Source organism: Dermacentor silvarum, chromosome 9 (assembly GCF_013339745.2).
Source record: "Dermacentor silvarum isolate Dsil-2018 chromosome 9, BIME_Dsil_1.4, whole genome shotgun sequence".
Classification (NCBI taxonomy): Eukaryota; Metazoa; Arthropoda; class Arachnida; order Ixodida; family Ixodidae; genus Dermacentor; species Dermacentor silvarum.
In genome coordinates this window covers 156,645,227-156,659,124 of record NC_051162.1, presented here as the reverse complement: position 1 = coordinate 156,659,124, position 13,898 = coordinate 156,645,227, and the positions used below count along the sequence as shown (strand labels likewise).

At 47.1% G+C, this 13,898-nt stretch overlaps 1 long non-coding RNA gene across 1 annotated transcript; it reads right to left on the bottom strand.

Moving 5' to 3' along the window:
* Positions 1-1,607: 1,607 nt before the first annotated feature.
* On the bottom strand, positions 1,608-9,370 carry LOC125940165 (uncharacterized). The gene is made up of 2 exons (XR_007463403.1): positions 9,106-9,370; positions 1,608-1,823 (listed from the first exon to the last, which is right to left on the bottom strand). It is a non-coding gene; the product is annotated as an uncharacterized LOC125940165 (long non-coding RNA).
* Positions 9,371-13,898: the final 4,528 nt, after the last annotated feature.

The following is a 13,898-nucleotide window of genomic DNA, read 5'->3' as shown; positions in this document are numbered from 1 at the left end:
TTTAGAGTGGTAAAGTATTGTTAAAAACAGTAGGTTCGTATAACAGGATGAAAACGGTTGGTTAATTCTAACGAGAAGATGAAAGCTAGACTTACCTTTTATGAAGATCGCGGTGAAGTTTTCGCACTAGTACGGCAGCTTAACGTCAGAAATTGTATAGTGTATTCCGTTATTTGGACTGCTTTGGGGCAGGCAACGTACCGAGAACATGCTGGACTGAGTCCTTGGTTCCTTGTGTATACGCAATGCAAGAAACCCTAAGTTATGGATAAAGTTTTATTTAGACCCGAACAGAGACGCTGTCCAAAATTTGTGACGTCACCATGAGCTGGTGCACGAACTTCAGGACAGCAACCATCTACTGAATTTCGTGCTTTTCTTTTGGTTTCTGCCAAACCTCTCATTATGGGAGGAGTGGTCAGTTTATTTTGCGGAAGGGTTATTTACTAATAAATGTTCTAATAATTGCACTCATAATAATAACACTAATAACCCCCGGAGCACGGGATTAAGGTTTTTCCTTCAGTCAGTGCGCACGAAGTAGGACCCAAACACGCGGTGATCGCTTATCGTTGACGAAGGCCGGTTGGCAGCCCGGCCCACTAGAGCACGTGCTTGTCGTTTGTCGGCTCACAGGTTTTGACGAAATATTGAAGTTATCTGTCCGTCTATCTTTCTTGCTAGACGCACCTTGAAGGCACCAAGCTTATAGCGTTGCGTTTAGAATAGTTTGACATTGGATTAGTCTCTGAAGTACCTTCTTTATTGCGCCGTAAGGACGTGCACAAAGACAATAATACATTTGACATGTGCGTGTTCTGTTATATGGTGTTGGCGGTATTGTTATTTGTATGTCTTTGAAGCGCGATAATTCCTTGAGAAAACGTGTCGTATTTGCTTATTGGGAGGACGCCGGTATCACAGACAAAGCAAAGGCAGCGCAGTGATAGGAATTACTCTGTAAGTGAGAAACACTGAGGTGAGACGTCCCGACTCATGCTCCGTGCGAGGCTATGTCTATGTGTAGTAATCCAGCCCTCGCTCACTTATTCAGTAGCGCACTAACTTCCTGGCTCATTCTCTCACCCATTCACTCACTCTTTAACCAGTCACTCACCAACAAAATCACGATTTACTCACTCACTCATCAACGCACTGACTCCCTAAGTAACTCACTCAATATCTAGCTCAGTCATCCACTCACCCACTCATTGAACACTCTATCACTAGTCCACTCGCTCTTTCGCTCACTCAATAACCCACCCACTCACCCGTAAACAGCCCAATCACTAACCTAATTACACACTCACCTACTCACTCAATAACCCGCTCGCTCACTCATTATTCCAACACCTCACTCAATTACCAATCCACTCGTTCACCAACCAAGCTATCACTCTTTATTCCACTCAATAACCCGCTCGCTCTCTCACCAACCCGTTGACTCCCTAATAGGCTCAATGACAAATTACTAACGTAACCCCTCACACACTCACTCACTAACTCCCACACACATACTCACCGACCAATTCACTCATTTTTCAACCCGCTCATTCACGAGTCTCCTCCCTCACCAACGCACTCGCCCACTTCACACTACCGGCCAGACGCTTTGTTGCTCTTTATTCAGACGGGCTTTACAACAAGCATCAGCGTAAGCAGGCCATCACCTTTGCCGTCTTCTATGAGGCAGCCGGTTGGGAACCACTGTCTTTCGTCGTCTATGTATCCTGCCTTACGTAAGGCAATCCAGACTTTCCGCATTATCGCTCTCGGAACGCGGCGCATTTGCTTTGTCAGCAGGAGTGAGAAATTATTTCCGACTGTAAGAAATCAAGTTGAGATAAAACTTTATCAGGTTAACAGATAGTCTCACTCCCGTATTCTAAAAAAAATTATGGGGTTTAGCGTGCAACAACCACTATCTGATTATGAGGCATGCTGTAGGGGGGGGGGGGGGGGGGGAACTCCAGAAAATTTGAACCACCTGGGGTTCTTTAACGTGCACCTAAATCTAAGTACACGGGTGCTTTCACATTTCGCCCCGATCGCTCTATGCGGCCGCCGTTACCAAAGTCACCAAAGTCAGGGGTGCCTCGGAGAGTCTCGGACCCCTGAGAACCCCCCCCCCCCCCCCTCGTTAGACTTCTCAGTTGTTCTTGTTATATTTTTGATAATTCTCGTTTCGTTCCCTTGCAGAGTAATTTATTAATAGTTCCTCACTTCGCTGATTATTTGTATTAAGTGTAATTAAATCACGCGTTTCTTGTATAAAGTGTAGTTAAAGCCACATTTTTCGCAAACATTTTATGTACATTTACCTAGTTTTACAATGTCTCCATCGCACCAGATACTCGAGATTGTTCAGAAACGCTACTTTTGTCTTTGATGTCCCGTATACTATAACAATGGTTTCGCGAATAATATTGCATACGGTCGAAGTGTCCACGCTTCGTTTCACTGTGAGTTGTTTTATGTCGGACGCCGTTGAGCACCCTGGCAGAGCATGGGATCGCTTGTTTCAGTTCAGCGTCATAAACTGAGCATAAAAGAAACTTATCAGCCGCTTTTTCTCTACCCATCATTATTTCCCTCCACCCTTCGATGGAACCAGACCTTAAGCACTGCCTGTAACGGATCCGGCCCTATCAATATCTTCCCTACTCAAGATAGTCGATGGCAGTGCCGCCCTTTGACATATTTTGGATAAGGATAAGACGAGCTCGTACATGTTTGTTACAGCAACGTCGATGCTACACTGTATATAGAACGTGTCCTGGGACAAAGGCGATTCGCGAAAGTGTTCTTAAAGGTGTGAAATTGAACAGCAATCAAGTTGAAGACTCTGAAAGATGGACTATGAACAGGGCATTTTATAGGTCACTGTTGCAGTATCATTAAGAAATGGGCCTGCATGCTTATATTTAACGCCACTATGACGTTTTGCCGCGTCGCAACGCAAGCAAAAAACAAAGATAAATGATATACTGGGGCAACTACAGAACGGGTTCAGAGCAGGCAGACGCTTAGAGGATAATGGCTCTGCACTTACTCAGTGCACAGATATTTCAATAGCTCAGAATAGACTATAATGGATATCATTTATAGACATGAAGGGAGCCTACGACAACCCAACGTAGACAGGGATTTGGTATGGGATAGTTAAAAAAAAAAGAAGGCATAGATGACAAATTTGTGGTTTCTGAGGGAGATATATAGAGACAGCCGAGCACTAATTGTATACGATGGACGAAAATGTAATGAAACGGTGGAAATTCACCAAGAACTGGAGCAAGGATGCATAGGTGCCGACTACGGAGAAAGGGGAGGGGAGGGGGGGTTCCGGAGCCTGAGCTCCGGAACCCCCCCCCCCCCCCCCCCCTACAGAGGGTTATTACCAGAACTCTTTTACCCACATCATTTGAGGGTTTTTTTTTGTTACCTCTATCATTTCCCTCAAATCTTTTGTGGATAAAAGCTTACTGCATGATTGTTGGTGCGGACGGGCATGGCTTTTAATTCATACTTTCGCTTTAATTCGGCAAATCGTGACAGTATGAGGACAAGCGCATTAGACGCACCACACGCGGCTACCTCATCCGTATTTTTTCACTTCAACATTTTATGTGAATTTCCTCTGTGAACAGTCCAAATATATTTAAATATATAAACATGGCAAAGTTTATTATATTTTTCACGGCGCAGGAGGTAGCCAACTAACAAATGTTCCTAATGGTATGAATATAGCCTATGCCTAAGAATTAATATGTTGCTTTATGTTCACCTCGCTTCAAATTGTTTTGCGCGCTTTTTTGACCTTGAAAAAAAAACATGCAGACTTCAGTGACCCCTTCGGCAGTGTCTTATCAACGGTGTGTGAAATGCACGTGAATGATGTGTCTCAGTATTGTTTCGCTTTCCAGTAGGCAATGCTAACGACTCATGAAAAATAACTTTTCTCTAATTCACAACGTTTATTAGGGATGGAAACATCGGCACTTGCATGCAGAAGCCTTTAATAAATATAATTCACTCACTATATGAAATGAGGCCAAGCCAGATTCACTTGAAATCAGAATCAATAGCAATCATGCGCAGCAGCGCTTATACTCGTACTGACAGCTAAAAAAAAGAAGAAGTAGAAGAAGGCTGCAGTTTCGTGGGAAAGGAAGGAAGGAAGGAAAATAAGAGGCGAAAAGCAGAGAGGTTAACCAGGTTAAGTGTCCGGTTGGCTACTCTGCACGGGGGGATGGGGTAAGGACAGAAAAGATTAGAAAACAAGAGAAGATTCAAAAGAAGAAAACAAAAACAAAAAAGAAAAAAAACACATCTGTCCGCACAATTCTATAGTTTTTCATGAAGTCCTGTTTCTTTCAAAAAAGCGTACTAGCGCTTTTAAAGCAGTTCGTTCCGACGTCGGCTGGGACTAGGGACCAAGAATTCTGGCTTCCGTAAGGGGACGGCTGTCTATCTTGTCGAGCGTGGTTCTGAGGACTTTCCTTTGTGCACTAAAACGACGACAATCACACAGAAGATGTGCTATCGTCTCTTTGCACCCGCAAGTTTCACAATCTGGACTTGTGGCCATTCCCATCAGGTAGGAGTACGCGTTGGTGAATGCTACTCCAAGTCTTAGGCGACAAATGAGAGTTACCTCCCGTCGTGGTAAGCCATGTGGAAGGCGGAACTTCAGATTAGGATCCAGGGAACAGAGGCACTGGTTTTTAAAGTCCGTTGAATTCCAGTGGGCTAACGTAAGCTCGCGAGCAAGCGCACGGAGCTTTCTTGCTGCGTCTGTTCTGGACATAGGGATAGCGACGCAATCGGTACTGGTATGTGAAGATCGAGCGGCTGCGTCCGCTTGCTCGTTTCCAAAGATACCACAGTGACTTGGCAGCCATTGAAAGAAAATGTCATGTCCTTTGTCAACTGCCTGATGGTAAATTTCGCGTGTGTCCGCGACAAGTCGTTCGTGGGGTCCACGGCGTAGTGCAGAGAGCAAACTCTGGAGGGCGGCCTTGGAATCGCAGAAGATAGACCATTTCTGGGGCGGTTCCTGTTCGATAAATTTCATTGCTGCACACAGAGCTGTAAGTTCGACAGCCGTCGTCGATGTCAAGTGCGATGTCCGGAATTTTATTACTGTAGATTTTGCTGGGACAAATACTGCAGCTGCTGAACTGGAGTGCATCGATCTGTGTAAACATGTAAGCGGTCACTGTGGACCTCATGTAGTAGCAATAATGCTGCCTGCTTCAATGCTGCTGACGGCATTTGTGCCTTCTTATTCACGCCTGGAATGCTGAGGCATATTCGAGGTGAATGCAGAGACCACAGTGGTAACGAAGGCCATGCTGCAGGGACGTAATTCGATGGTAGCGATGCTCCGTGTATAGTCAGGAGACGGCTAAAACTCGTATGCGGCCTAGTTGTTGGCAGGCAAGCAAGATGGTGAAAGGGCGTCCTTGCGACATGTCGAATGTGCACACTTAGAGCGTCGACTTCAAAGTACGTTGATACAGGGTGGTCACGTGCTATGGCGATTGTGGCCGCTGTGGATGCACACTTAGGGAGGCCGAGGCTACGTCCGTAGAACTTGGGCTTGCATACTCTGGAGTGTTCGAAGGTTCGTTTTACTGGTGCTTCCCAGCACGGGCAGGCTGTATCTTAGGAAGCCCATAAATAATGCATGGTACAGCTGTAGCATCGATTGCACAGACGCACCCCAAGACTTTCCGCGACAAATTTGAATACATGTGCTATTGCAGTCAACCTCTTTTTCATATATGAAATATGTGGCGTCCAAGACAAATCACGATCGATGATGACTCCAAGGAAACGGTGTTTTGTTTCGTAAGCAATTACTTGTCCATTTATGCGTATAACATATGGAGTCATTGTTTTGCGCGTAAATGCGACTAATCAGCACTTTTCGGAGAATAATTCTAGGCCTTTCATACGCAGATAGGACGACGTTTGTGTGACCGCCTTCTGCAGTCTCACTCGTATCTGCGGACGAGTTACGCCGGCTGCCCAGATGCAGATATCATCTGCATAGATGGATATATGAACCGTCCTTGGCAATGATCCAACAAGGCCTAGCAGTGCTACGTTGAAGAGCGTAGGGCTTAACACTCCGCCTTGTGGCACACCTTTGCTGGTGACATGGTGGGAAGTCATTCCATCTTCTGTAAGTACAAAGAAGGATCTATCCTCCAAATAGCTGTGAATCCAGCGCAGTGCACAGCCACCAATGCTCACATCGATCAAAGCATCGAGGATTGCTTGGTGCGCTACATTATCATATGCGCCTTTCACATCAAGAAACATCGCCACCGTTAAACGTTTCATGCTCTTTTGGTGTTGAATAGATGTTACCAAACCAAGCACGTTATCGACCGATGACCGACCGCGCCGGAAGCCCGCCATTGCATTGGGATATACCTCATTGTGTTTCAAATACCATTCAAGACGCGTCAACACCATCCTTTCCATTAGTTTCCCAACGCAACTGGCAAGAGCGATGAGACGGTACGATGCCAAGTCTAATGGAGATTTAGAGCTCTTAAGTAAAGGTATTAGGCGGCTGACTTTCCACTCACAAGGAATCAATCCTTCGCGCCAGGATTCGTTGTATCTCTCCAAGAGTACACTGCGGGCTTTGTGGCCAAGGTTTCCAAGTGCCTTGTATGTGACACCGTCGGGCCCAGGCGATGATGACTTTCTACAAGTCGCCAGCGCAGCTTCGAGCTCCTCTATAGAGAACAAGAGATCCATGAGAGAGTCTTTGGATGCCGCAACATCACGTGCTAATGGTACAGGTCGTGATGACAAGCCAGCGATTCTTGCGCAGAAATCCTCAGCAACGTCGATCTCACGTCGTCCTTAATGCAGGGCAAGAGACTTAAAAGGGTGGCGCTGTTGTGGAGACGATTGTAGGCCACGCAGAGTTCTCCATATGTGGGACAGAGGCTTTCGAGGATCCAAGGACTCGCAAAAGGATTTCCACTTGTGATATTGTAGCGTATCGATGCGGCGCTGGATATTCTTTTGGATCCGCCTCGCCTCCCTCAGATCATGAATACATTTCGTGCGCCTGTATCTTCTTTCCGCGCGTCGGCGAATCGCTCGAAGCCTTTTCAATTCACCTTCATATTCATTATACTTTGGAGAAGGCCTAAAAGTGAACATAGCCTCTTGCAGTGCATTTCTAATCTGATTCTCCAGAGATGATGGGTGGCCTTCTTGACATTCGTCTTCCATAAGCGATCTGAACTTCGTTCAGTCTGTTCTACAGAGGGCAGTAGATAGAGACTTGGCCACTCCCTTGATCTTCAAATAGGTAGGAACGTGGGAAAGGCGAAGCAGTATCCCGCGCTCTCGCCGCCTCGCCCAGAGGGGGCGAGAGCGCGGGAAGCGGCGGCAAAACCCCTGAAGTGTTCTCTACCTGAGGTTCGTGGCGCCGATGCTCGGTTCAAGCGCGAGCTTCGCGAGCCCTCAGCTCCGGGTCCGCTTGCCGGCGTTGCCGTACTGCTGCAGTTTCGCGAGACCTCAGCTCCGGGTCCGCTGGCCGGCGTTGCCATTTTGCTTCAGCTTCCCGCGCCCTAGACTCCGGGTCCGCTTGTTCTCTGTGTCGCCGTGCTGCAGCAGCTTTGCGAGCCCTCGACTCCGCTTGCAGTTGAGCCGCTACTCTCGCCTTTTCATCCATAGCGGGCGCGCCGTTATCAGAAGCAACCGTTATCATCCATGGTTGAAGAGAGAAAGAGAGCGCGCGTCGGGAACGAGCGCTTATATAGCCCTTGTGCACCGCAGCGCCCCTAGCGGACTCCATGCAAACCAGAGCAACGGACGACGAGGGAGGGACAAGGCTCGGCCCTAAGGTGCTTCGCCCCTAAAAAAGCCAGCCACACTCAGAGCTGCAAAGGTGGTCGGCACGCGCTTGTGCCACTGATCCCGCTTTCGTCGTCGTCGTCGTCTGCTTCCACAGCTAGCTGCGTTGCCGCTAATGACTCCAGCGTAGAATTTCACTTCACTTCTGTCGTCGTAATGGGGAGGCCGCGTTTACGGGGGTAGGAGCCATTGCTTAAGGGGGTATGAGCCATTCATTCTCTTACGTAACGGACGGATTTATTTTGAGGAAATTTTATGGAAATCCATCTAGAATGGCTAATCCTCGAGATTTCGCCAATCATTTCCAGTCCCACTACGATTCCTACATAAATCCTCAACATTTAATGTGGACTCCCAGATATCTCTCAAGAGAACCAATTTGTTAATATAATGGCAACTTAATGATATTTCACGTTTTCATTCAATTACATTTTTTGCTTAGCCATTTGTTATGGGCTACTGTGGGCGTGACCGTTCTTGGCAAATCCTCCAGAATGTGCATTTCCCAGCGTGGCACAAGATGTACCGAATCCCTAAATGCTGCTTGACACGTGTCGTACTTTTCTGAACCTACACTTGTCATCACCATTCTTTTCTCATCAAACATCATACATCGCCTTCGTCATTGTCACGTCACGACGCATACGTCTCACATTGTGCAACTGCCTGAATTGGAGTTTCCGTTCCGGCATATCTTGTCAACGATGCTGTGAATAAGCACAAAAGTTGCAAAGCAATAAAGTTGTCACCTTTGTGGTGGATAAACATTCCTTGAGATTACACGTTGTACTGGATGAAAGCAAACATTGCACGCATCGCCGTTAGTCGTGAAGCCTTTATATAACCTGCTTTGCTTAAGGTTCGCTGACATGGATTCCCAACATGTGCTGTAGATCTACAGCATTTTTTTTTTTTAGCATTGGGACTACACGCCGATTTTGCAAGTTACTTTCTTTAAAGATGCGAAAGTATCCAATATTCGGTTCTTATTCAATTCGTATTCTGTTTGATGAAATAAAGATATCACTACGTGAACGCCGCTTCGTCAAATTCATCACAAACTGAATCCTTTAGTTTCCGACATGCGGCCACGCTTTCCAGGAATTGGGGTTTTTCGTAAATGCAGTGCCCGGCGAACTATTGTTGCTGACCTTTATGACTCTGCTTTGCCCCACGGCACGTGAACGCTGGTTTCCTGCTCCACAGGCTACTTACACTGTGTGCAGACACTCTCGAGCGCCCATGTTGTATAATCCGTGTCCAAGATTTGGTAGTAGATCACTCCACTGGGAGCCAGAGCATTGTCTGCAGCAAACATGACCACAAGTTAAGCTTCCGACGACGTGTGAAGAAATTTTGATTCCAGCTGTCGTCTACTTTCTCGTTAAAAGGTCTGATCATAACACTAGTCACGTTATGGTGTATCATTACTATTCTAGTGATGCATAGCGACCTCGTGAGAAAAATACGGGCCACTTTGGCTAAGCATTTTAACGCGATAGCGTTTAGGGCCCCGTGTCGCAGAAAATCCGGCGTCGGCAACCGGTGTGTGATCGCGGGTGGCGGAGAAAATCATCCAACCACATCGACCGCGCAGGCCATGCACGTGGTGCAAGGTTTTGGTGAACAAAAATTTAATTTCTCACAGTGAAATCAGTCAGCAAAAATGGTAAAGTACGACTTTACCATTCGGCGTCGGATTCGCCGTCGGATTGTTTACCAATCGGCGTCGGATTGTAATTTGATGGACGAGAAAACCTAATTCTGCTACGAGGAAACTCAAACATTTCTACCAGACCTGCGCGCGTCGGGGCAATAACAAATAATTACTAAAATAATAAAAAAAAGGTGCTAGGGCCTTCACATTTTATTATAGGACCACTTATATTGCCACTGTAAAAACGTTTTTCTAGCAAGGCATTTCTGTTTAAAAGTGAAGCCGACATTAAAGGAATCGGTGTAAGCTTGGTATTTGTAAGCTGGCTTTCCCACATTCAGTGTTGCAGTGAATGAAGCCTACTTGCCGTATGCGAACGATGTGATGCGAACGGGTCCCGATAACGCTATTGCGTTCAACTCTTAAAGGCGAACCTTAAGCGTCCTCCAAGTTTTTCTAATAATTCTACTACCTACTATACTGAAGTAATAGTGAAAAAATGCTGCAGAGCTGATAATGGCCTCAACATTTGACTAATAATAATAGCAGCCCTAAATAACAGAACTGCTTAGCAAGCAACACGGGCGCCTGGTAGTTAATGTATGTGAGGCGGATCCCAGAATATAGCCCCGGAATTTCGAGCACGCCGCGTACACCGGCAGAGCTCGGAGCTCATGGCCAAGTATCGCGTTGGTTATAAATGTTGGTAATTTCGAGTTACATCTGCCAAACATCAATTACATGTTTATTGTATCTTCCTTAATTTTGGTAAAAATATATCCAGCAGGACCCATGTCACGATGGATGTCGACAATAATGCGATTAGCATTGAAGCAGTGTCGCGTCACACCGTATTACTTCGCGGCGCCATCTAGCGGTGCGGCCAGGAATTCCGCGCGTGGCGCCTGTATGAATATACAGGATGTCTCACTTTACTTTAGCCAAACATTAAAAATATTCAAATCCTACGTAGCTGGACAGAACCAAGGTAATGTTGTTTGCCGTCGCTTGAAGAAACTCAGTTAATTTTGTACATTCCGCCTAATTAGGTAATTAGTCCTAAATAATTAATCATCTTCACAATTATTATAAATAGATGAAAAGTGTGAATGAGAAAATTGTAGAGCGACACGAAAGACTCCCGATACAGCTTTCAGTTGCTCAATACGTGCTACATAAAAGTGTTTTTCCGAGCGTGAAAGATGCCTGCGAATACACGAAAAATTGGCGCTCCACTGGCCGATCGAGGCACTTCGCGTGTATTGACTATTGGTTGGGACAGGCCTCCGCCGAAGCATCCAACGGCAGTGTTTTTTGGTGCAGTAGGCGCAAGAGACCAATCCGCGCTTCTGGCATTCGCATGTCTGCCATACCGTGAAACAAGTGATCATGAAGAACACTGTCGTATGCATTTGATACATCCAGGAAGTAACCAAACAAGCTTCCCGACTCCTTGCGAGCTACTTTATTGTTTGTGTCAGCACAGAAATCATTTCCTCTACGCGCCGGCCAGTTCGGAAACAATAATGTAGTTCTGTGTGCACGTATTGCTCTCTGCCCGTGCACTCATCCATGTCTTGAGGATTTGTCCGGATGATGCGGTATAAAATGCTTGTCCCCATCAATGCCCTGCAATCGCTTAAAATACCAGCATCTTCAACTTTTCTTTTTTTTTTGTACGAGGCACACTCTTACAGTCAGTCATTACAAATTGGGTCGCCCGCCAGGATGCCAGAAAAAAATATTGGCCAGCTGATCCCGCGCTTTGTCTTCCAGACGCCTAACAAGGCCAGCAGGTATGTCGTACAGTCCCTTTGCTGTTTGCGCTTCAGTGCGTGTAATCACCCTGTCCAGGGTCAGCCGTGTCAATTGCCATTTCGTGAGCTCGTACTGGAGCAATAGTCTCCAGATTCACAGGCTGTTCAAGCTCAGGGTGGTATAGCTTACGCATATGCTCCGTGAAGTGCTTCTAAAGGTAAGTCATGGGCAGATTAGTTTCCTTATGACAAAACAGCAGGGCAGCGACCTTCATGAGAAGAGAGCTCAAGAGAGATCACGGCCTATGGCTTTCACCATATGCCGTCGTGCATTGAAGTGAACAACGTCGGCTCGCATTGTATGATGCAGTTCATCTACATACGCGTCATAAGTAGGCGACTTCAGATTAAGGAAACTGCATTCTAACTCTACAGTTATGCTTTCATAGGCCACTTCAGGCAGGTGGTCGAAAGCAAGCTCACAATATCCTTTAATTGTATCCCTGGTGCCATGCAGATGTTGAGTTGGTCAGTATAATTCTGTTGGACCACTGCAAAGACGGAACTACCCCCCCCCCCCTCCGCATCAATCTTGATGCACTTTACATGACGTGCTAGCCGAAGTGGCACCAGCACATAGTCTGTGGTCGAGTGGCTATTCCTAGTACAACACGTGTACTCATATTCGCACTCAGCGTGGATGTTGGCTACGTTGAGGTAGAATACCTGTGCCTTCTGAACCACCAGTTCTCCATTGAAATCCTGGAATCTGTCCAATGCCTGCACATGGCCATAACGTCCCCTATAAGCACTTCCCTGCCCATCGCCCACCGTTGTACATTGTCCGGAACACAGTGCATAATTGTGGAGTTCCCTTCATGCTGGCCAATGGTCACTGCAGGGTACACAATGCCTACCATCACGGGAATCCCTTAAATGCTGCCATTTATCCACATGTGCTCCGTGCATGGTCACTCAAGCATTTCCTGTGTTGTTCCAGAATGCCACATGATACCTATACTCCCAAGTTTGAGCGTAGCGACTTCATGGCTGAAACCTGACCAGACCAATTTTAGATACACAGGGTATTTCTCCAGGCCACGAAAACTCGTCTCTGTTAGCGCATAAAGCTCCACGTGTGTAGCATCTCGTGCAGTTCCTCCCACTTACTAGGCTTGCTTGCCCCGTGCATGTGGAGAAAAGCCGCATTTTTTTTTGTGAACTTCTCACCTTGATGGCGTCTACAGGACGCCTTCTTCCCGAGTCCTGGGACTTCGGGAAGCATTGTGTCTCACCTGGTCTTGTTTCCCTGCAATCTGTAGCATTGTTTGTCCGAGAGCTGCCATGATCAGCGCCATAGGGTGGGTGTTCGTCCACGTCCGCTGTATTGCAGGGCCAGAGAGACGAAGTCTTGAAAAACACCTAACCTGTGGCCCAGATGCGTGCCTAATTTTCGGCAGTGCTCACCCTATGGAATAGGTTGTGCGGTCCGCCTGTTGGCGCCTGTGTAGTGCTTATGTACTCTACGAGTGGTCCCAATTCTGTGCAGACTCCATTCAGGCTTTTGCTCAGGAGCTAGCACTCCTTCCGCAGGGTCTATGCTCCGCACTGATCCGGCAACGCCGTACAAAACGCAGCCGTGCTTTCCGGCTCTTGTCTGCCAGGTCTGAATTGTGGGCTTGAGTTTATGCTAGTTTCTCCGAACTGGTGTCCTTGCCCACGACGTCATTGATCCGGCATGCAAGACAACGATCGCCTCAGTTACATTCGAACCATCAGCCACTGCACCCGCTTCTGCAGTCACTTCCTGAAAGGTGGCGTCCTCCTTCGTCCAATAATGCACAAGCCTGCTCAACTTCAAGGCCCGTGAAATGGAGTATCTAATTCTGAAGGCGTTCACGTCTATAAAGCCAAAGGCACATCCTCTTATCGGCGGTTTTATAGGTGCTTTCTGCTCTTGGTTGGAGCACAGGGAATTGGACGGTGCCGTCAATGATGGACTTTCGCGCATCTGCCTCCGCTTCTTCTCGCTCGTTTGCCCCTGGCAGCCTTTACTCTGCGAAACTCTGTTGGTGTCCAGCTCATCGTAGTCCACCCTGTGCATCTCAGGCGTTCCTCAGTGACGACCCTGTCTGTTGTACAGCTGTCATCATTCTCACGTATGTCCTGCCAGTTCTCAGAGGGCAACTCTGACATCCCTGACTTGTCTCCCATGCTTTCCGGCTGTTCCCTGCAATATCATGAGGACTTACTGCCCGTTCGACTTCTACCTGCTGTCGCTCGCTCTCCCAGCCGCGCAAGATCGTCTGCAGTCGTTGCACTTGTAGCTGCAAGACTTCGCATCTCTGTCTCTCTTGCGGCAACTGAGCTTGAAAGGCCTTAAGTTCTCAATATTTCTCCGCTCGCATCTCTTGCTACAACTGAAATTAAATGGACTTATGTTCTCGATCGTTCCTGTCCCACATCGCCAACAGTCCTGCTTCTAATCTTTGTACTTGCATTGTTGACTGCTCCTTATGATGTCGCAACTACCGCGTAAACTCGTCTTGCAGGACGTTCAGCCAGGCGCACTGCTCCCATTCATAGTGATCCAC